The following is a 24,571-nucleotide window of genomic DNA, read 5'->3' as shown; positions in this document are numbered from 1 at the left end:
AGCAAGAACACGATTATAAATTCAATTAAAAAGTAGTTCAATATTAGTTTAAAACAAATACAAGTAAAACATGATGATGATATGATATTAAAGAAACTTCTTGAGACTGATTAATAATTTCAAAAATACTTTAGGTAAGAAATAGTTCTTCAGATAATATATCTTCGTTGATAATTGATTCATATAAATATTAAACTATTAACGAAACAAACAAAAGTCAAACAAAGTTGGTCAACAAAGCTGTTAAGAATTCAATAATCAATTCAATTAAGAAAAATTTAATATTAGTGTGGTAAAGATAAATGTTAAATATATTATGATTAAGAATCAAAAAGGAAAACACACGAGCTGCATCAAGTAAGAAATAGTTTTGCAGATGCTATGACTTCTTTGATAATTGATGCTGAAAATATTTCATAATTGCTGATAATTCAAATGGCATCAAAGATTATAAAAAGCAAAGCCATAGGAATATGTGGCCAACTATTATAAAAAAGATCTTTGCTATCATGCAAAACTATGTTATGAAGATGCAAGATACGCTCCGATGTCTGTCCAGCTTTATATTATATTTTAGCCAGACTAAAGCGCAATATATGTGTATGTGTGTGTGTGTGTATGTGCTGCCTACTCCATCAAGTTTGACGTGAAAGTTTGTGCTCTATAAGATTTGCGGCAATGGAGCTGAGAGATGCTCGCAATCATCCATCCATCGTTCAAGCGACAGCTGCACAAAATTGGCCAAGCAAGAGGCAAGTGGCAAGTGGCAAGTGGCAAGCGGCAAGCAGCATAAAGCGACTGAATGTGAATGCAATGCGCGGCATATGCAGCAGCTAAAGCAGTGGCAGGACTTGCCAAGGACATGCTGCAAAGGCGTTCGACGATGGATTACGCTGCTTCCGTTGACCGAAGCATCCCAGGGAGCATTCACAAAGAGTTGGGATTGGGCCAATACAGCGTCATCGCTTCCTCACTCCCCTCTCCTTGCATCCAACTCCAACTCTTGCTCGTCAGACTGACGTTGTCAGGGCGCTGTTTACTCGCGTTATCCTTTTGGCACTGACCGCTTTTGTTGTTTTGTTATTTTTCATGTCAGTCAAGAATTGGCAAGCAGCGATGAAATATGTTATGCTGTAAACCAAGAGTGAGAGAGAGAGAGAGAGGAAGAGCGATGCTGTTTGGGTAGATTCGGCAAGAACTGAAGAAGGACGCAGTCGGAGCACATTGCATCAATATTGAAACGTCAACATCAACTCGCCAGCGGCGAAATGGCGCTCGCTGCATAGACAAAGCAAGCTTGGAGACACGGAAGAGCACGAGGACGAAGACGAAGACGAGGACAACAACAAGGCAAGGCAAGGACAAGGCATTCAACGATGAGAACGACGACGACGACGACCCAAAAAGCTGATGAAGAGTTCACATTTTTCTTTGTGTGATTTGACGAATGAGCTGTCATCTTGCATTGGAAATGCTCCTTTGCCCCCACACACACAGACACACACACACATACTAACACACTCTAACAGCTGATAGCTTTTCTTGTTTGTTCTTTTATAAAAAGTTGCTGACCATTTCTTTTGATGGTTAGTTAAGAGCAATGCTGAAAGGCAGGCGCAAGCAACCTGCTAGCCTTCAGCCTTCAGATAGACAACCGAACAGATCGAAAGACGGACGGACGGACACACAGACGGACGGATAGTTGGTCCTTGTTTGCTGCTGGCTAAATTTCAAATTGCCAAAGACATACAAGTTTGCTCTGCTTATTGCGTTTTCAATGCAGTTTTTTGTGGCTTTTTTTTAAAAGGCTTTGTTTGAGATATTTTTGTATCTATGACAAATTTGCTTCCTGAATGACTTGCAAATGAAGAAAATGTTTATGATGATTCAAACTATATCTAGGTTCTAGTAACTTTGTTTGGCGTTAATTTCTGTCTTAAAATATATAAATTTGTTTATAATATTTGGGAAATCTTAATTCAGTATTTTATGTTACGATATTAAATTCATTCTGCAATTATCAGTAAAAATATGCTATGAAAATTCAGCAAGTAGAGCTCCCTTTCACTTATATTTATTTATATAGAGAGAAAAATGTCAACTTTTTATTAAAAGAGAAATTATTTTAAATGTCATCAGCAATTCTAAAATTTCCCAGCTCATTTCTAACCCAATAACTCAGCTGATGAGCTCAAACTTGACCAATTAATTGCGTTATCGATTTGAATAACTTGTTTGGTGAAGTGCTGCAAAATACTTGTTGAGTTATTAGTTGATGTGAGTTGCAAACTAAAATGCTTGTGCAGTTTAAGAATTCATTTATGGGTCACAGCGAGTCACAAATCACTTGAGAGACATCCGGCTCAAAACTTTACGAAGAGTACCTTACACCTAAGTAATGGCAACGCCAACGCCAACAACTCGATGACGATGATGGTCAAAGCCGAACAAACCGAAAAACCAAAAGCTGAAGCCATGGCCAATGCCAATGTTGATGGTGATGGCATTCATCGAAGCGTGGCCGGGGCCATCACTTGGCTCGTTTGCTCATCGTCAAGACAAATGGAGAATAAACAAATTACTTTCGGCCTTTTTTGCAATTCCAAAAACGTCACTGCATATTCTCTGGACAAGCAAGTCCGACTAGGCCAGGCCAACAACAACAACAACGAGAACAACAACAACAACAGTTGGTTGTGTGTCGTGTTTGTCCACTTGCAGTTGATTTTCTTGTGGCCTTCTTCTCTACTGTTGTTGTTGCTGTTGTTGTTGTCGATGTTGCAAGCAACGCCTCCTCTGCTAAACTTTTAAAACGTCAATCAATTGTCCAAAGTTGTCGGAGTTGTCTGACATGTTTTAAATTAACTGACGAAGACGAACCCAACACACACACACATTCACACACGATTTATGGCCCCATACTCAAGATGGCGTATCCCCCCGCTCCTCTTCCCCTTCCCCTTCCCTACACAACTTTTTGCCTGGCCAAAATCCAGAAATACAGCTAAAAAACATACGTGTGTCAAGACACAACTTGCAGCAGGCAACAACAAACACACAAAGAGACAACACAGACGGACAACGAACAACGACGAACAACGTCCAGCAGCAGAAGCAATCGCCATGAAAATGGCCACATCACTTGATATACTATACTCTATCTCTATCTCTATATATATTTATATATATATATATTTGTGTATATATAAATTGTTGTCGTACGAGTTTTCGGCCTGCATTGAAAACATGGATTACGTGGTACTTGTTAATGCAACGCAGAACGAAGACTAGATAAATGCTTTTTGCTCAATTGCCCCATCAAAACGAAACGGTAGCGAACACATTGTGCAGAGATGCATAAATAAATTCTGATTTAAATATGGGTTAATATTGATAATGCTAATTAATCATTAATCAAAGTGTTTATCATGCGGTTTCCTGTTTATCTTGCAGGCAAAGCAAAGCAAACTAATCGATTGATGCAAAGTTCGAGGATTCTAGCAACAGTTGGCATTTAAGGAAAAGAAGCGAGTGAATTTTCGTGCATTTGGTGAGTCAAGAAAAATGTATTAATATTTATATAATATATTTTGAATATATTTTAAAATTCGAGTTGTGCGAAAAAATCAAATTGATTTTGATATAGAGCACACTCTTCTTTAAAGATGTTGGGATTCTCTTTAAACATTATTTTCTTTATACTCGTTTCAAAAATCTGTTGATTTTTTACACATTTTTTTAGTTGCACTCGGTAAATATTTGTACTATTTGCTTTCCATTGACTTTCCACACTCATTATTCTCCACATGACATCACTCGTCATAACATATAGAATTATTCATTGTATTCGTTACATCTACTCGTCGCTTTCCCTTTCGTTAGTTGTAATTATATTTAAACTCAAATATAGTTGAATATATTATAATCTGATAAATTATCATCTCATCTTTAAAATTGTCAAGGTTATCTCTTTCAACTATTGATTATAGATTATAAATCTATTATAGTCAAGAATTATATAGAACGAGTTTATGTTTAACAGTTTTGGGATCCTCTTAAAAAAATCTAATTATATCTGTTCACAAGTGTATTCTATTATAATCTAAGTAATTTATAAAAATTCTTTTTACCATTTCATTAATCAAGCTAGAAGCACAAAAATCTATTATAGTTTTTCTAACTTCGACATTTTTTCTTCACTTTTGACTTGAGTTCATATTGTCAGAAATTATCAGCTAACAATCGCATCCAAAACTTTTGTATATTATGGAAAGCTTATAGAGTAGAGAATGAGGGGCATTCAACATGCAAATGCAGGGACAACGAGAGATTGTATATCGGCAGCTTTTGTATTGTGTGTGTGTGTGTGTGCTTCAAAACAATGCAAATATAAATTATAATATAATAATAATTACTGTCAAACAATAGAAAATTAATTGCGAAACAATCAACGTTTCATTAAAACAAAATGGATTTGACATAATTCAAATGCAGAAGTGCATAAGTGTTGCCCTCCATTGACGAGCCGCCGCCAACCTTCGTCTCCCATCCTCCCCCCTGATCAATTCTCTTTTCCACTTCCCCCGCAAACGCGTTCGTTATGGTTTTGATTCCGATTCGAAATCCAGAGTGACCTGCAGACGTGTGTCGCCCCCGCTCCCGCCGATGCCACCGTCTGTTTGTTATGTATGTTGAATCATTCATTTGGAAAATATTTAATTAATTTTTGCCAATAATGTTGGGCAGCGCGAGAAAAAAAAACACACACACACACAGACCGCAATTACGGTATCCCAATCCACGAGTCGAGTTTTCGCTGACTTTTGGCCATGTGATATATTAATGCCAGCATAATGATGCTGGCCATCGGACTTGTCGCTCATTTAATGACCACACCACGTCTCTAGCAACGAGTATCTGCAATAATAACCAAATGGACTTTAGTTGCTTAACGCATTAAATACGGAAGTTCAGAGTTTAATTCTTATACATTTTATAGTTCTACTCGCTCTTAATTAGTACTCGTTACATCTACTCGTTGCCGTCTGTTTCTAGAGTAGACTTAGCATAATGTTGTTTATTGGATGATTTTTTCCAACTCGTTACTTAATAGTTATCATATTTTTTCATTGCCTTTACTCGTTACATTAATCAGTTTGCCCTTTTTTAAGTGCACTCGTTGAATATTTATACTTTTTACTATTACTCCAAAATATAGAAAAATAATTCTCTTAACCTTATTCGTTACAACATGTCAGCGTATTACTTGTTATATAATTGTACTCGTTACATCAACTCGTTGATTTCGTTTACGATGATTACTTGGTTAGGAAGTTTCAGTGTGTTATAGTTTTATTCATTGTATAAATGTACTCGTCACATCTACTCGTCGCTTTTCCTTTCGTTCGTTGAATGACATTCTCTCTTTCCTTATTTTCATTACTCGTTACAATAGTCTACAACAATTTGATTGCTTGCAACAAGCGTCGAACTCGTTGCAAATGCATGTTTGATAGGTACAAGTTCTCCGACTCGTTACTGTCTGTCTCGTTACTCCCTTATTCATTGCGTGCTTGCAGTCAAAACAAACAGACTACTCGTACAACTTGTGCAACTGTTTGGGAATGTGTTTAGATGGCGACGCTGAGACGCAGAGCAGAAGGACAGCTCTGAAGGACAACATGAACCGGACTTCTGACGGATGAACATCGAGATGGACGGTCAGTTGGACAGCATGGCAGAGCAGAGAATAAAATAGAAGAGGATAGGAAAGGAATTGAAAGTAAAGGACTAGACAGGACACACAAGTGCAGCTGTATTATTCCGCTGAGCAGTGTAAATGACTGCAAAATGTGAAAATAATAATGGACTAAACACTAAAATTTACAACTTAAGGCAGATGGACGATAGACAGAGGGAGAGAGATAGAATGAGAGAGAGAATAAGAGAGGCGCCGAAACTCAAGGGAAGCCAAAGGACATTCCAACAGTGGGAAAGGAAGATGAAGAAGATGGTCTGACTACTGCAATTAGATGGCCAGTTGAATAGACATTTTGGACAGCTAAACGTTTGTGCTCGATGGATAGATGAATGGATGGATGGATAGACGGAATGGATGGATGGATGGATGGATGAAGAGTTGGGTTAAATAGGTAGACAAGTAATTGCAACGTACGAAAGCTGTTTGAATTGCCAGCCAGCATGAACATACTCGCAAGAACTCGGAGAACTTTGATTGACAAACAGTTTGGAGGGAAGGAATGGAGAATTTTGCGGAGGGAACAGAAGAAGGAGAAAGCTTTCCCAACAGATGTTTAAGCAATTGAAGTTAGGGAGTATGAAGTGAAGCAAGTTAATTGTGTTGAGTAGTCTGAAGGCAATCTCTAAATTGATACGGAGTTCCATTATTTTTATTTAATTGACAATTGACAACAACACACATAACATACACACAACACAAGCAAGCAAAATGGCAGTGAACGAAAGCTATTTTGATAGAAAATGAAAAATACATGGCGAACAATTATTTTATTGCTGAAAGCAAACTGAATGGCCTAAGCCAAAGGCACAGGATAACCCAAGGACAGCAGCACATAAAACCCTTCCAATTAAATGCATTTGCATGCCTGTCAGTGTCATCAGTGGAACACACACACATACACACAACACACAAAACACACTAAAATAAAACTTAAAATGTCAACTATTTTGCCAAGTAAAAGATTTTTGCTAAATTTTTGCATCGAAGTACTCTCACTCGCTCCTTCGCTGTGTTCACTTGAGAATCACAAATGAAATAAAATATTTTATGTATTGTACATGACAAAAACGAAAAGAGGAAGAACAAAAAAAAAAACAGTGTGTAGAACTAAAAAGTTTTGTAGTTGTCAACCGCCAGGCTTTTTGCTCATTTCACTCGCTCTCCCAATTGATGAGCATCTTCTTCGACTTCGACATCGACTTCGAGATGTGAAAATGAACTTGCAGGCAAAAGCTGCAAAATGAATATCTATCTCGGAGTGCTTCGGTTCATCATTTGCTGGGTGGAAACGACAAGTCGATTCGACGGGATTGTGTCTGCTGTCATTTGTCCAAACTGCATCCGCCAATGGTTTGAGTTGAATGCATTCTTCTCCTCCTCCACCTCCGCCTCCATCTCTTCTTCCATCTCCATCTTCATTTCGTTGTCGAACTGTGTTGCTTCCAGTTTTGTTATTGGCAGTTTTGTAGCTAAAAATCTCGAAATACTTTTGACATACAAGTATGTACGTGTTTGTTTAGTTAACTCAGCGAGTGTGTGAGTGTGTGAGTGTGCGAGTGTGTGTGTGTGTGTGTGTGTGTAGAGATAGTAGTAAGTATTGCCATCTTAGTGTTTGAGTATTTGAAAACTGAACATTGTCGGCTGTCTTGCCGACTGTCACTCAGTCGAAACTCTTTCTGCAAATGTTCATTTGTGCAAGTGTCTCTCTGGCTCAGTCACAAGTCCGATTGTAAAATGTCAGTGGCCTTTTACACACACACACACACACACTCGCACACTTTTCACATTTTCAAACTCTCAACATTGCCAAATAAATGTTTATCGAGTAATATAAAACATACTCGTGTCTCCCCAAAAAACGACAGACAAAAATATACGGTGTGGGTTGTGTGTGAGGCCAGCAGATCCATTAAATGGATTGTTCTTGATTTTTGTGTTAAAAACCAAAACAGCAATGTCACTCAGAATAACTGATTCCCCATTATATTTTGAGAACAGAACATGGCTATGAGAAAATAAGAGTGTTATAAAATAGAGAGAGTAGAGGTTAAGTATAGAAAGAAGGTAAGCAAATAGAATATATGCTTGCTTACTGTTATACCAGCCAAACAGTGAGGAACAGCAAACAAGTAGGATGGAAAATAGAGAAGATCTTTAGAGAGAAGAAAACAAACATTTACGAAAGCAACAGCAAAGAAGATGAACAGAAAATAATATAGAGATTAAGGATAGAATGAAAATAACAGAAAAAGAATAACTGATTCACATTTTATTTCGAAGAGCATAGCGAGGCTGTGAGGAATGAAGTTTGATAGAAAAAGAAGTGAAGGTTAAGGATAAAAAGAAAGTGAGAAGAAAAATTCACGCTGATGAATACAGCAGCAAAGAAGAAGGATGAATAGAGTAGAGTTTAAGGTAAGAAGAAATAAAACAGTTACGAAATCAACAGAAAAGAAGAAGGACAGCAAATGAAGTGGATGTTAAGAATGGAATGTATGGGAGAGGCAGGAAAATACCAGCATAGAATAACTAATTTCCATTATATTTTGGAGAGTAAGGCTGTGAGAAATGAAGCATGGTAGAAAATAAAGTAAAGGTTAAACGGTTCAATAATCTTTGTGTGGCTAATATTACGTCTGTGAAACGGTAAAGAACACAGCAGTAAAGAAGAAGGTTGGAAAATATACAAGAGTTTAAGGTAAGAAGAAAAAAAGAAAACATTCACGGAAAAAACAGCAAAGAAGAAGAACTGAAAAGGAAAGAAGAATTTAAATAGATTTAAGGATAGAATGAATAGGAGAACCAGGAAAATAATATTAGAGATAAGAGGAAGAAACTACAATAGAGGTTGGAAAAAGAAAGCTATGCTCAAATGTTATGCCAGATAAAAAGCTTCCTATATGAATAAAAAAGGTTTGATTCTTAAAAAAATTATTGAGAAAATGAATTCCCAAAATATTTAAAAGACTTTTAACCCATTTGACAGAAATGCTTAACAGCTTTAAAAGTACATTGAATGATCTGGTTGACGTAAACATTTCAATTGCTTCAACTGCCCGACGTAATTGCATTGTGGATGCACTCATTAAGCGAGAGAAAAAGAGAGCGAGTGAGAGTGAATGAAATCCGCGAAGGATTCGTGACATTCCCAAACGGTCAAGTCCGCTGAAGACAGTTGGCGGACAAACCACCGAAATGGTTTGACGTTGACGTTGACGTGACCGAGACGAGACGAAACGAGACGAGAGGAGGCGAAACGAGACCCACAGCATATTTGGCCTCTGTCATGCCGTTATCTTCTCTCCCCCTTTAATGCTGTTGGCCCCCCAATCGTTGAATGGTCAGTTTTTGCAGGTGACGTTGACATGGCGTGTGATTTTGATGTGCAGAGTTTTGTGCGCGCTCGCTACTGACCGCCAGGGGGCGCTGGTTGAGTTCTTGAGGCCAGACAACAGAGACAGAAGAGAGAGAAAGAAGAGAGACAGTTTTTAACAGACGCGCGTATGACATTTTTCACTTAAGTTGACAGTTATGTACAATGTACACGGCTCCAGTTTGCTGGGTCAGCATAGCACTCGCTCAGCTGTCATTCATGGCATGCCGTCGTTTACCGTTATTAAAAAATTATATGCCCGACAACAACAACAACAACAAAAACAACGGGAACAAGGCAAACAGAAAGCGGAAGAAAAATAAATTCAAAAGTTTCACATGCAGTCAAGATGTGTGCCACAACACAGCCAAAGGACATTTGGGGAATGTTGTGACGCTTGACACGTCACAAGTTTATAGTGGCTTTTGACAGCTCGGACACACTCTTGGCCACTTCCACTTCCACTTTATATATACCATTTATAAAAAAAAGTTCTCTAGTTTTTGCTATGCGTCATTTTTCCTACTTGACGTTGACTTTTTAGCTCTGTTTTGGGACATTTTCCACAGATCTAGTCACTGTTAGCTAGCGACTCTTGGGAACATTTTTCTACATATTTCAGTTTATTCCACTTCCCTTTTCTATCGAGCGGGGTGGAGTGGTGGGTGCGGGGAGGGGGAGCAGCTTCGTCAATTGAGCCATCGGGCATTTTTATACAAAAATGTTTGTAGTTTAGAGCCAAAAACTTCACAGCGAACAGCTTCCGTCCAGACACACGTCAAACTTCGTTGCACCTGCCCTTTGCTCCCCCTCCCCCTCTCTCTCTTTCTCTGCTGACCATCATCATCTATGCTTTGGCCATTGGCCGCAACACTTTTGGCCTTTTTGTGCTGCTGCTGCTGCTGCTGATGATGATTTTGTGGTCACTCCTGTTAATCCTTAGAGACGTGTGTCGAACATGAATTTCGTTCGCAGCGCATATAAATAATAATTTCTGGCACATGCCACATACGAAGAGAGAGAGAGAGAGAGAGAGAGAGAGAGAGAGAGAGAGAGAGAGGGGAGAAACGTGTCCCTGCATATTGCCGCAGACAGCTTGTCGATCTTTATAATGTTGTAATTGAAAACTTTTTCCACCGAAAACATTTCTTTTAAAATATTTCATACTTTTGATATGTCAACCTGCCTGAAAGCTGTCCACCCCCCTCCCCACTTCCACCCAAATCCCTCCCAAAAACGAACCCAACAACCAAACTGACCAAGTGCGACATGCCTCAAATTGCTACGGGCTGAATAAACTCATAAACTTTGTCATGCAGGAAGAAAAGACTTAGATAAATAAGCAAAAGTGCAGAGCAATAGAACAACAAGTATACGACTAGTATAACAGCCTTTACTCGAACGCGAATTGTTTTTAATTTTTATAGAAAAATTATAAAAAAATAACGAATTTCAAAAAAAAATGTTTCTTGAAAAGTCATTAAAGGTATATTTTTATGTTAAAATTGTTTTTAGTTTCTCTAGTTTCTAGTTTACAAAAATTAAAAAAAGCATGACAAATTCATTGTAATTTCTTTAAACACTTTAAAAGAAGAATGAAAAGATTTGAGCAACTAAAGAGCACATTGTTATTTAATTGCTTACACATTCATTTAAGAAGAATCTTTACTATTTCAACATTCAAATATTGAAATACTTCAGCGCTACCAATCAAAAACATTGCGACAAATTGTTAACGCTCCATTTTATGTAACCAATGCAAATATTTACAGAGATTTAAATATTCCAACTATAAAAGAAGAGATTAAGAAATATAGTAAAAAATACACAGACAGACTTCACAATCATGAAAATAATTTAGCCCTAGCTCTTTTAGACAATAGCTCAACTGTTAGAAGACTTAACAGATTTCACATTCTTGATCTCCCTGATAGGTAAATTTTAAGTAAACAAGATGTTATATTTAATAGCAGGTTTCACTGGAAATCTGCTATTCCTGTTATGTAAATATTAGTCATAAAATTTTCTTATTGTCTTAAAACAGATTGTAAATAAAAAATTAAACAAAAAAAAAACATTTTTTAAGCAATCATACAGCCATATATACTATTGTATATTTATATTTGACAAGTAGATGACTAGCAAATCTTTTTACTTGGAATTTCCAAACCAATTGAAGCTTACACATAGTAAAAAGGATTGGAAAAAAGGATTTGAATTAAATTTGAAATGTAGTTCCAATTATAACTGTGAAGAAGATTTACTCAATGCATACATATTTTAAGATTAACGAAAAATAAACATTTTTTAAAATGTAATCTCTTCAAAATAACTTCTGCTTAAAATTAACATGTTGTTTAAAATAGTCGTTAAAGCAATCATTCAAGCATTTTTGTTATTCATCATTTTTTATTACATCAAAATCTTTTTAAAATCAAAAAATTCTAAAATCAAGATTTTGGTTTGTAGTTTTCTTTCTCTGTGTACATAATCATTTAGTTTAAAAACTTAACTAACTTTTAATTTTTAACCTTTTACTGATAATTAATTCAAACAAATTTCATTTAATTTAATATATATTAAAAATGTCTTATGTGTGACATTAATTCGTTGTAGCGTCAAGTAAATGCATTCTCTGAATGCTTGCGTCGATTTACGACATCATTTTTGAGTTGATTGTCTTTGCGAAGTAAATAAGAATGATTTAACATCAAAGTGTTAAGTGCGGGAATGCATTCAAATATTCCAGACTCGCAGCAGTTGGAGTTGGAGTTGGAGTTGGAGCTGAAGAGTTCAGGCGTTTGGGGGCCTTGGGGCATCATCTCGGGCCGTGGTCAGTTGGCGTTGCCGTTGCCGTTGCTCTCGTTGTTGGTTGTGCCGCAGTCCCCTTGTGGTTAGTCGCCTCGTCTTTGTGCTAAATAATGATGGAAACTTAAACGGCATTGCACATGAATGAAGTGAGGGCAAAAAGCAAAAGCACAGCCAGCAACAACAACAACAAACTGACAGCTAAAACTTTAAGCGAATGTCCTGCATTCTATTTTTTATTGTCCTCGGAGAATATGTGTTAGTTGTGAAATGTTGCTAGAATTAAACTTGTTGAGAAATACACAACTACAATAAGTATATAGAGAGAGAAAGAGTGAGAAAAAAACCCTGCCACCATCATGCGGCAAAAATAGATGGCAACTTTAATAGTTCTCAAGTTCTTTTTTGACGTTCTCAACGCAGAGTCTTGTCAATTTGCTGCCTCTCAAAGAGTTGCCCCAAGTGAGTGACTGTAACTAGTATGTGTGTGTATGTGTGAGTGAGTGTGTGCGTGAATGTGTTTGTGTGTGTTATCTGCTGCTGACCCACAGAAGAATGTTGGCAAAAACGTGACGATAATAACAGATAATCTTAGATTAAGAAGTTTGTCTCTTCACACGATCAAGTTAATAATAGGTTTGCTATAACTTTCTATCGTCAATTTTTGTATAGATTATTATTACTATATTATTTTTAACTCTCAACAGTAAATCTAATTCATTTTTTCAAGCACATATTTTTCATTTATCGATATTATCCATACCCATAGAGAAGAATGATGGTTAAACTTTGTTGCTTTGTTTGACACTTTTACACTCCATTGTATATTTTCAATACACAATATTTTAGTATACAATATTTTAGTATTTTTTGGTATATTAATTTGGTATATTGTAAGAATAATACCCTAATGTTTTGATTTTATTGAAATTGTTTAGAAAATGGGGGCTTCAAAATATTTTAGTATATTTTTGGTATTTTATTTTGGTATATATTTTAAGAATATTATCGGAATGTTTTGCTTTTATTGAAATTGGGTAGAAAATATGGGCCTTATAATATATTAGTATATTTTGGTATATTAATTTAGTATATTGTAATACCGTAATGTTTTGCTTTTATTGAAATTGAGTAGAAAATTGAGCCTCACAATCGAACACTAAAGCTTTCACCCTTGTTTTTAAAGTTTGGACACTATAGCAATATTTATTTGATATTTCAATTGATAGGATTTTATATACTTTATATTATTACATTTCAAACTTATTTCTATGTGCTTGATCAGCTTTTCTTTAGTATAACTTGACCTGCATTTGCGTCTTTTTTCACTTTTATATTATTCTCAAATTTCCTCAATGCATCATGTTTGTTTTATAATCGAAAAATTGTGGTTTAATTTATTATTTATTTTTGCTAAAATGTTCTCAATGGTCACATTTTAATTTTATCCGTTCTTCGAGCATTTTTCATACATCAATTGAGAGCATCTCTAGGCGGTGATTTCTATGTTTAGTTTTAAATCAATCTCTTGCTCCTCGCTCCTTGGCCTCTGCCACGTGCCATCGCATTGTCCTGCTGTCCAGTTGCAACGACGTCGCTGCTTCAGCTGCTGCTGCTGCTGCTGCTTGTCCAATGTCCTTATTAAAGTCCTGACGGTCCTGCCTCAACTTGTGCTCGTCGTTGCCATTGCAGTTGTTGGTTTGTTGTCGTTGTTGTTTTTGTTGTTGCTGGCAATGTCACTCCTGCTGTTGATGCTGTTGCCGACGTACTCGTCGTCGTCGTCGTCGTTGTTGTTGCTCTTGTTGTTGCTGCTGTTGTTGTAGCCCACTTATCATCCCCGGTGACACTTTATAATTTCTTTACTTTTAGTGATGTCACTATTTATTTCATTTTTCCATCAAAACTTTTAAGTTTTACAATAAATTTTCAGAGGAAATACAAATAGAGTGTCCAGCTACATACACACACACCCACACACGCACACCCACACACACACACGCACACACACACACTCGTAAAGGTTGCACTAGGGGTTTCTGCAGGACACACTTTGAAAGCAATGCAGCCGATGCGGTGAACACTGATGGGAAAGGGGAGTGAGGGAGGCGATGTCGAGCGAATGGACTTTCACATTGTAAGTGACGTCCATGTCACTGTCAGAGTGGCCTCTCCTCATCCTCATTCTCATCCTCACAGCACAACGACGACGTCGAGTATACTATATATCCTTTTTTCTCTATTTTTTTCATACATTCGCCTCTTCTCCTTTTTTATTTATTTTATCATTTTACGGCAACTTGACGTGAAGTAATTCTGTACTTTACGTTTATTTCTCCTTAAGTTTTGCTTCTATTTGGCTTTTTTGTTTCCTGTTTGTTTGTTGCGATTGCACAAAAGTATTTAGAAATTAATATTATATCGATTATTTCGATTGTGCCACCTAATCAAGTGCCTGCTATGAACAGTTGCTCAACTTGATTAAGTGATTTCTTTGACAGTTCAAAGCGACCTAAAAGCAGAACATTTAATCATCAAAATAATAGTTATTAGGTTGAAATTACTTTGAGTAAGAATTATAGTAAATATTTCGTATAATAATTATGAGAAACTTCTTTAAAATAATAATAATAATTTGGAATTAAATGTACTCTATGAGTAAGATTTTTAAGCTATAGAAATTATATTAAAACCATAATTATTGACAATTATTTTGAGTTACTTAATTTTTATATAACAGTAAGAAATTCAAAGATTAGAAATTCATCAAAAATATTTAATAATTAAAATATTGTATATGTAGTTTTATTTCTTCTTTTTTTTGTTGAATTTTATTACTTAAAGAAAAAGAAACATTTTTAATAAATTGCCATATATTCAATTTAATATTTGAATTTAAGCTGTCTTAAAATTAGCTCTAAAGAAATTGTAAATTCTATTTGAGACCTTCTTTAAAAAATATGTTTTTTTTATGACTATCACATAATTATTAAGAAACTAAAGCAAATAAGAAAACTACAGTTGAGTGTGCTTGACTGCGATACTTGAGACCCATTTGAAATAAAAGCAAAATAGTGCGATATTATACCGAATAATATTCCGAAAATAATACTAAAAATATACCGAAGGGTATATTTGGTATATCGATGAAGTTCTATATTGGAAATAGAGAGCAATATATCACATTAAATCATTTATACATTTTTGGTAACAAAATATCTAATTATAAACTTCAATTATTTTACAGTATTAAAGGCATGTTATTTGAAAACAAACTATTGCTTACTACAAGGAATAAATTAATACGCATATTTTCGGTAAGTCTATAAAACAAATTTTCTATATAAAAAATCTGTTTAAGATGCGAAGTTGAATTTCTAAATAGTTTGTGATATTATCACTCTTTTTGTCATTAACGTTTTCTTCTCAAACAATAATTATACATTTTTAAAGAATAGTATTCTAAAAAAGAGCATTTTGATATCATAAATGTGACCCACTTAACGCAGTTTAGTTAGTTTGTAGAGACAGAGACAGAAAGGGGGAGAGAGAGAGAGAGAGAGAGAGAGAACCGAGTTGAGCAGCTGCCAGAGCTGATGATTGCATAAATTTTGTATCTACCTTAACTTGGCAATGTCCAGATGTGGCCAGAATGTGCTATCAGCTGGCACTTTGGCTCATCTCATTATTACTTTAATATGCAATATGCAGTGGCAGTAGAAGGGAAGGGGAAAGCGGAAAGGGGAGAGGGGAGAGGGAAGAGGCGAGTCTGTCTATGAGCATGTGCATATAAAACTTTTAAAGAACTCACATTATGTGCCCGATACGAAAACATTTTGCACTTGATGGCCTGATGTCTGCTGGCAGCTCCCTCTCTCCCTCTCACATATACTGTTGCTATCTCTTTCACTTAAGTTGAGAGTGTCCAGGATTGCAGCTTCACTTCTGTTGCTGTTGCTGTTGCTCAGTGTCCACATGACTTTGTTTGAAGTAACTTTTGCTGGCATCAAGTAAACAATTTACGACAACGCTGATGATGACGTCGTCGACGTCGTTGTCCCGCTGATGATGCCCAGCCAAAGGAGCTAAAGGAGCAGGACAGGAGCAGAGACGCAGCTGTGCGTTCAGTGTCCGCTGCACTTAACGCTCAACACGCTCGCAACACTTTCCACGCTCAGTCGCTCAGTTTGTTTCGCTCTTTTGTGTCTGTGTCTGTGTGTTGCATTGGTAAACTATATTTGAAATCCTTGCGGCGCTTTGGGCCAAAGCGGATTCGTTTCAACGCCCTCGCCTCGCCTCTTCTCTTCTCAGTAAGCATAAAAGTCAAATGCACTTGCCTCCCTCGGCTTTTGATGATGCTGAGGGAATCATTTTTCAACACTTCATGCATTGCCGACATAATGAAGTGGCCGCCATTCGCTTCCTTCGTCCTGCGTCCTTTATCCTTCCGCCTGACAGCTGTGTCCGTCGTCGTGTCAGTCGCCTCAGTCAGCCTCAGCTCTCTGCATTTAGCCACAATATCCCTTTACGCGCATTTGTTTTTCTCATCATTTTCTTTTTTTTTTTGCCCCATCTTCTTTTTCATCTTTTTGCACTCGCTCTTTGTCGACTTTTATTATTTCACTTGGCGTTTTGCTTTTTGCCTCGGCGATAGATCATTGCGGTCGGCCAACTCTGTTGGGCCATGTCCTTTATCCATCTGTCCGGGCATAATGAAGAGACTCGAGACTCTCTCCTCTCTCCTCTAACCCCGTAGAAAACTTCCTCCTACTTCCTCCCAACTTCAGCTCAACTTCAGCTCATTCAAAATGGCATTTTTCTCTGGGGGCTTTTCTTTTTGGCGCTCGCTCGCTCGCTATGTTGGCACAATTTTTACAACTGTTTTGTATTTATTTAGGTTAATCCTTTGCCTCATCCTCAGTTCTCTCTCTCTCTCTCTCTCTCTCTCTCTTTCTCTCTCTGTTTTTGCCGCACAAATCCTCTTTTATTTCAATATTTGTCCCGTCTTTGTGGATTTTTATGAGTAGACATTTCAGCTGCAACTTTGAGCCCCTTTCTAATGCAATGTACATAACTCCACGAGGCAACTTCTTTCCATTATCCATTATCCATTACATTCATTTACATTGCCCAATCACTCGACCAGCGCGAACCCAAATGAACCTCTTCAAAACCACTTGTAATCTGCTAGAAAAGAATATTTTAGGGATTGGGGCATTACATTAAACTTAATTAGCATAACTTAGTGTAACAATCCTTATAAGAAAGGTGCATTAAATAAGTAGACTTCTGAAATTATATCACAGAATGTTTTTGTAAAGTTTGCAAAACAATCTATAATGTGAATTGGATTTAGATTCCACTATTTAATATAGAGAAATTTTTATTTTATTATTATCTCAACGATTTCATAACATAATACTTAAATTAACATAACATATTGCTGTGGTTTTAAAAGTTAGAATCTTATTATATTTGATTACAAATAAGTTCATTGTTATATACATACAGTTCCAATTCAGAGTTGGATTGAACTGTCAATATCTTATCGTAGCTTCTACAATGTAGTAAAGAGAGAATACGATATAATACTTGAAATGTCATTTATGATATTTCACTATAGTTTCTAAAATGTAAAAATATTTCCTTCATTTCATTTATTTTAGATTCATTTATTATCAAATCTAGCTGCACTTATCTTGTAAAAAGCGTTCCAATAGTATTCACAATATCAGAATATTATAATTCCATTAAAATACTATTGTTTTAGTATACAAAGATAATATTCATAGGTTATACAATAAATTAAAAAAAATTCAATTACCATTTCACCATATTTCTCTAGACTTTCTCAATTTTCAATCCTACTAATTTCTTTTCATATTAATGAAATTTATTCATACAGCTTGGTGCACTTGGGTCGTAAACAAAACTTCCAATAGTTACTTTATTTTCAGAAAGTTTAAATTGAAATAATATGTTAACATCTCTTTACCTATCTCATTATACAAAACTTTAGTTTGATGAGAGATTTTGCTGTGATCATAATAGTAATTGTTTATCACATTGCCTTATTGGATGAATACTCAATGAATAGTTAATAATTAATTTAGCTTAACAGCGGAGCATTGAATTTAAAATTAAACTGTTCTTAGTAACCAGAATGTTAATGGAATTTTAACATGTTTGCTAAGCTGTGCATTGAATTTAAAATGGAACTGTTCTAAGTTAACAGAATGTTAATGGAATTTTAACAGGTTTGCCATGCTGTGCAATGAATTTAATATTGAACTGTTCTTAGTTAACAGAATGTTAATGGAATTTTAACATGTTTGCCATGCAAAACATTGACTGCAATCAAATGTGAATGCGAGTGTGTCCAAAGAATGCCCAACTCTGCATTGCTTAGGCATCAAACAGATGTTCGGTCAACTTGTTGGCTATTCAGATGCGAGGCGCCACATCACAGTGCCTATTGGCAGTTATCTGCCAGGCAAATACGAAATAAATGGCTACATGAATGCAGTTACAGATCCATTGCACAAGATTGAAGAGCGACTGCGAGTTGCGGCAGTAACGTGCCACAAATTATGAGTGTCTCTCTCTCCCTTTCTCTCTCTCTCTCTCTTGCAGTAGTTGCACAAACAACAAGACACAAACTCAGATACACGCACACTGACATGCTCGGCTCGTTTATCGCCCATTCGCGCATAGTTGGCAACACTTAATAATTGAAAAGGAAGCAAACGATCCCAGCGCCAGTTTGCATCGCGCTGCTTCCAGGCCGTGGCGCCTCCTTTCCCCCTCTTCAGTGTGGCATGTAGCAGCAAGTCTAGTCGCTCGCTCGCTGCCTTTTTGCCGCCAGTCGCCTGTCCCGACGCTGTCCAAATGTTTGTCGATAAATTTACGGATGTGCGAGTGTCTTGTGCGCGTCGCTAGCGCGTTTTGGCGGATGCCATCACTCGCAATTGCCCAGCCTTGCCCCTCCTCCCTGTCCCCCCCTCTCTGCTAGCACCCGCTCTTGCCACAGTCTGAGTGGCAACGTCATATATACGTATATATATGTATCTGCAATTGCATGCATGCGCTCTTTGGGAAATTTGAATTTGATTTTGGAACGAGTTGTGACTGCAGAGAAGATGGTGTGAAGAGGGGGAGAGGGGAGCGGGGAGCGGGGAGCGGGGGAGGGACTGTGGCAATCTGCGGCGCGTAAAAGTTATTGACAATGGGATGTATCTGTCGGGTTGTGTCATTAATGGCGAATGCTTTATGATCACATTGCTGCGCAATTTTCAACACATTTTGCGCTCGTTTTCCATATTTCTCCTCCCCCTCCTTCTGACTCACCTCCCCGCTCCGCCCCGCTCTTCGACTGTTTAACTGTCGGACCGCCGTCGATGATTTTCATGTTTATTGAAGTGTAGATATTTTTATCTATTTTACAGGCACAAGTGTTTATTTCGACTGATTACATGCCTTCTCTCTCTCTCTTCACTCTTCACTCTCCTCTCTCTCTTGATTCTTGGGAAAACTGCCTCCAAAATTATTGCCAAAATAATATCAGAAGAAATATTCATTCGCTCGCTGTTCAAAGACCAAAAGTTGATAAAACTTATGACCAAATGTTATTCCATGTGCTGCGCTTCTCACATCTCGGTTGCACTTTTCACAGTTCTCAGTTCTTAGTTCTCAGTTCTCACTCGCAGACAACTGCCATATCATAAATTGGCCATTGTAATGGAACATTTGCCAAAATTATTGCCAACAGTTGAAAGGAAAATGCATTTCTCGCCTTTTTCCTACCCATCGTCAATATTTACTTGTTTGCGCCAAGGCTAACATCGGATCGGAATCGTGGCGTTTATTATGATAATGATGATGATGAGATCGAATAACAAAAATCTATTCAAGGTGAGAAGACAACTAACTGACTGGCAAGAGGGGGAAGTCCATAAATTCGGATGTAGAACAAATGTGCATTTGTTTTGCCTTTCCGAGTAGTTGCGAAATGTCTACAAGGAACATATTTAGTTCAGCTTTTGCGGTGTTCCGACTTTTTGCGATTTTCATTGGCATTATTTTGTGATGAGCTGATAAATTCAGCGATAATCAAAGTTTATTTTAAGTAAAAAGATGTAATGGAAAATTTGTAGTAGGTTAACTTTATATTTATTTTGAACTTGAATGCAAAAAATCCGAGTAATGTCGAGGCGATAAGTTTAATAGAACATAGTAATATAATTTCACATATTTTAGGATAATAATATATAGTATAAAATTGTAGTAAATTACCTATATGGACTCTGTATTTATCTTATAAAAATAGGAAAAAAGGTTGATATAAAATAATAATAGACTAGCAAAAAATATGAACCTCTAATCATAATAATCACAAGCAACAGAAAGTAATAGTAGATTGGTTGACAATTGGTTAATTCAAATAACATTTGGTATTTACCTAACATTGTTAAGCAAATTGTCATAATTTTATATAAGCAATGTGATATACTAAAAAATTATAGTAGATTTGCTCTGAGTATTACGTATTTATTCTACAAAAATAACCAATATTATGTATATGAAACACTGGTAGATTAACTATGATTTTTATTTAACATTGCTATGCCAACAATCACAGACTTTTCTAGGCATAAAATAGGAACATTCAAACACAGTTTTCTTAAGCAAAAATATGATATAGGTAAAGGAATACTATATATGATTATATGACAAATTGTGAGTGTGGTTCAAGCAGAAATTTTAGTATTAAATACTAGTAGTAGATTTCAATTATAGTTTTCGGTATTTACCTATACCAACAATTAGAGTTTCTTCTATTAAATAGAGGTAGTTTAGCTGTGTTTGGTTTTTTGGATTTTTTTACATTTTTATGCCAAAAAGTAAGGTTTCTTCTTGGCAGAAATTTGAAATAGACAATCATAGTTTAAAGATATAATAAAATAATACTTAGAAATAGTACTACAGAAATTTCAATACAAAGTAGTAGTATATTAACATTCTATACTTTGCATATATTTCCCCATTTTGATGCTAATAAATTAGCTGACTTACTAAATAAATAGCGTCAGTTTTAAACAAGGCATGAATATATAATATATCGAACTTTCTTGTCCACGAGAAAAGTGTTCAAATGAACCTTTCTTTTTGGACTTGATTTGAAGAGCTTAAAAAACTCAACTGATGGATAACAAATTGCAGCCTGGCTAAGCACACATGTCAGAAGAGCAGAGGGGAAGGGAGAGGGAGAGGGAAGAGGACAGGACATTGTCTGGGTGTAGGACATGCTAAGGATTCGAAATTCTAAAACAAGCATTGACACATTTGCAATGTTATCCACTCGTTCGCTCTCTCTCTCTCTCTCTCTCTCTCTCTCTCTCTCTCTCTCTCTCTCTCGCTCTCTTGCTTTCTTTATCCAACTGTCTGTATCTCTGTATCTCGATGGTATGCAGAAATCTGGACGAGTTGGCAATAACTTGGAACTTGGCGACTGATAAATGATGTTGGGTCGATGGCGCGAAGTCAGCTATAGAATTTCTCTATTTCGGTCAATCGAGCTCGCTCTCTTCTCTGATGCTCTGATGTGTGATGTGACTGAGAGGGGGTGTTGAGGGGGGATGAAATGAATGTGCGGGCATTCCATCGGTTGACAGTATTGTGTCCTCATTCGACGTCGCCTCGACAAGCAAAATATGTGGCCAAGATGTCACTCGGAAGAGGAAGAAGGGGAGCAAGGAGGAAGGAGGAAGGAAGGCAGCTGGAGTCGAATTGCTAGCGATATGTTGGCTCATGTTCCCTAATGTTTGCACTCCCCCTTCCCCTTCTCCTCTTCCCCCTTTTAACCCCTTCTTCAGCATTCGCATTTAAGTCCATCCAATATTTTGCATGTTGTCGTGTTAGTCTCGTTTTCATCCTCGCTGCTGATGTCCTCGCTTTGACAGCGCGACCGCTGTCCCTCCCCTCCTCTCCTCCTCTCTCTCCTCCTCTTCTCTCTGCATTGTCTTATTGTTTGGCGCTTTTTTTGTTGTTGACTGTTGGCTTTTTGCTCTCGCTTCTCCGTTTGACAGTCGTAAGATGAAGCGACAGTCCGCGCGTTGCGACAATCGCCACACATTTGAATTTTATTGGCTCGCCTGTCACACTTCCATTTTCCACACACACACACACACACACACGCACACAGTGAACTCAACACACACACAAAAAACTGAAACAATTCCAAGATGATGTAGGAAAAACAAAAGCTGTTGAAAGATAGCAAACGGATGGCGAAGCGATTAGTTTTTTCTCTCTTTTCGATTCCTTCCACATGCATCTCCTTTCATATCAAACATTGCTCCACTAAGCTTTATCTCTTTTGCTCGGTATTTAACTCGATTTCTTGTATGAGGATTAGTAAAGCTAGAAAAAAGATATATAAAAGTGATGGAAACACGATGTTAGCAATTAAGTTGCGAGAAAAGTTATATGTATTTTTCAATTTTATTAATGATTAAAAGTGTACCTAAAAGGGGACAGAAAAGTTGAAAAAAAAATTAAGGAAATACATCAGTTATTACATTTATTTTTATTTACATTATTTCATATATTCATATATATAAATAAATGATTAAAAGTTTACCAAGAAATAGTCACACAAATTTATAAAAATAGAAAAGTATATGTGTATATATCAGTAATGCATTTATTGATAAGTTGTTGGGAATGATTGAAGAAATAACTACAAGAAAATAAGAAATGTGCTAGAAGTTGGTCTTCCAAATATATACATATATTATATTGATCAGTAGTTGTGCATATTTATCAGTCAGTAGTAATGGAAATGGAAAAGCTGGATAATGAGGGAAAATATGAAATTAAATAAGATTCGGTTGCATTAAGCCAGCCATACAAATCTAATATAAAAGTAAAGCTGGAAATATATAATTTAATTCAAATTATTTAGAGAAAAGAAATCTAATAAAAATAAAACATCATAAACAAGTTAATAATTCTACACTTTAGCCACTTACAAATTTAGTTGTCATTAAAAAGAATGCAAAGTATTCAATACAAGATCCAAGTTTTGAAACAGATTAAGGCAAAATATTTCCACTATTCAAGATACACCTAAATGATTGCAGATACACATCACAAGATACAAGATACGACATCTAAGAAGACGTCTTCAGACACAGAAATACCGAAACAGAAAAGGTTCCAAATGTAGTTATAATATGCAGACAGTGAGAATAAGTGATCATAAAAAGTGTATCTATTTCAACTTTTTGACTTTCTTCTTTAAATTTTAACTTATAATTTAGAACAACAAAACTAACAATAAAACATAGTTTTAAAATCCAGATGTGATTATTGAATACTTCAGCTATTTATATAAATATTTTTGGCAGCTCAATTGAATTTTCCATCACCATTTCTTTCTTAGTATCACATTAGTTATATATATTAATTATTTTCTTTCCTTGATTAATTTCTTGCTTGTTGATTCTATTAAGTTGCATTTGCGCACCTTTAACGCATCTGTTGAATGACTGTTTTGCTTGGCAAGCCTACTTTATTCCGCTTGTCGTCTTTTAATAGAGATATTCATCTCCCACTCGGCTGTTTGGCTGTTGTTGGACACACAACAACAGCAACAACAAAAGCAGCAACAACAGCAGCAGCAACAATGACAGCCTCCCAAATTTGTTAACAATTTGAGAAAACAAGCGACGATTTAGCTGCCTTTGTCTTTGTCTCTTTTTCTCCCTCTCTCTCTCCCTCTCTCTCTCGCTCTGTCTGTCTGCTGCAAGTTGCGTTTTGTTGCAAGCTGCAACGGTGGCAACGTGTTGTTGTCGGTGTAATGCAACGCCTACGTCGCATTGAAGCTGAAGCAGATCTTGCAATTTGTTGCGCCACAAGAAATGCGGGTGACAAAACGTTTGCTGTTTGTTGTACACAAGATGCAGCACACGAGTTGCACGCTGCAACAAAACGTTGCAAGCAATCGTCACACGGCAGGCAGCAGACACCAAACAGCAGACAGCAGCAACAAAACGTTCAACTCGCGACTCACTTTGAAGATCCCTCAAATGCGATTAGAAAACATTTACCAAGCTCACAATCTCTTTGGCTTTTCACTTGTCGCCAAGCCAAACTCAAGCGTGGGATAAACTTCAAGTTGCAGTTGCAAGAGTTTCTAATGGAGTCAAGCTCAAAGAGCAACATAATGAAGAGACTAAAATGGGAGATATGAACTTACCATGTTATGATTGATTTGTTTTGAAGGGGTCAAATATCATTATAGAGAAGACAGAAAATTATAGATTGCATAGCTAAAAGCAATTCTATTAAATATAATTTAATTTTTATAATTTGCTCAGAAAAAATTTAACTATTTTAGTAATTTGAATTTTATACTCTGTCGACATCAATTGATTTGTTTAAATCAAACATTTTTATGGATTATGAAACTATCATTTTTAGAACACTTCCTTAGTATAAATTCTTTCCCAATTAACTCTTATTTAGAGTGATTTCTTCTTTCTTGTATAAAAAAAAATTCCCATCAAATATTTCCTCATTCACTTGTAAGTTCTAAAATTCTTTGACAAATTTTGTGTTTTTTTAGTTAA

The 24,571-nt window shown here is 36.4% G+C and overlaps 1 long non-coding RNA gene across 5 annotated transcripts in view; it reads left to right on the top strand.

The window, feature by feature from the left end:
• The first annotated feature begins 2,130 nt into the window (after positions 1-2,130).
• Positions 2,131-24,571, top strand: part of LOC132789895 (uncharacterized) — a 36,505-nt gene continuing 14,064 nt past the window's right edge. Inside the window, exons 1-4 of one of the 5 annotated variants that reach the window (XR_009632751.1) lie at positions 2,131-2,277; positions 2,333-3,383; positions 3,454-3,550; positions 5,456-6,834. This is a non-coding gene — a long non-coding RNA (uncharacterized LOC132789895). Of the gene's footprint in view, positions 3,384-3,453; positions 3,551-5,455; positions 6,835-24,571 lie in introns of those variants that run through there. The other 4 variants (XR_009632752.1, XR_009632749.1, XR_009632753.1 and 1 more) reach the window with 4 other exon arrangements.

Source organism: Drosophila nasuta, chromosome 2L, assembly GCF_023558535.2.
Source record: "Drosophila nasuta strain 15112-1781.00 chromosome 2L, ASM2355853v1, whole genome shotgun sequence".
NCBI lineage: Eukaryota > Metazoa > Arthropoda > Insecta > Diptera > Drosophilidae > Drosophila > Drosophila nasuta.
This window is presented reverse-complemented; position numbering and strand designations above follow the sequence as displayed.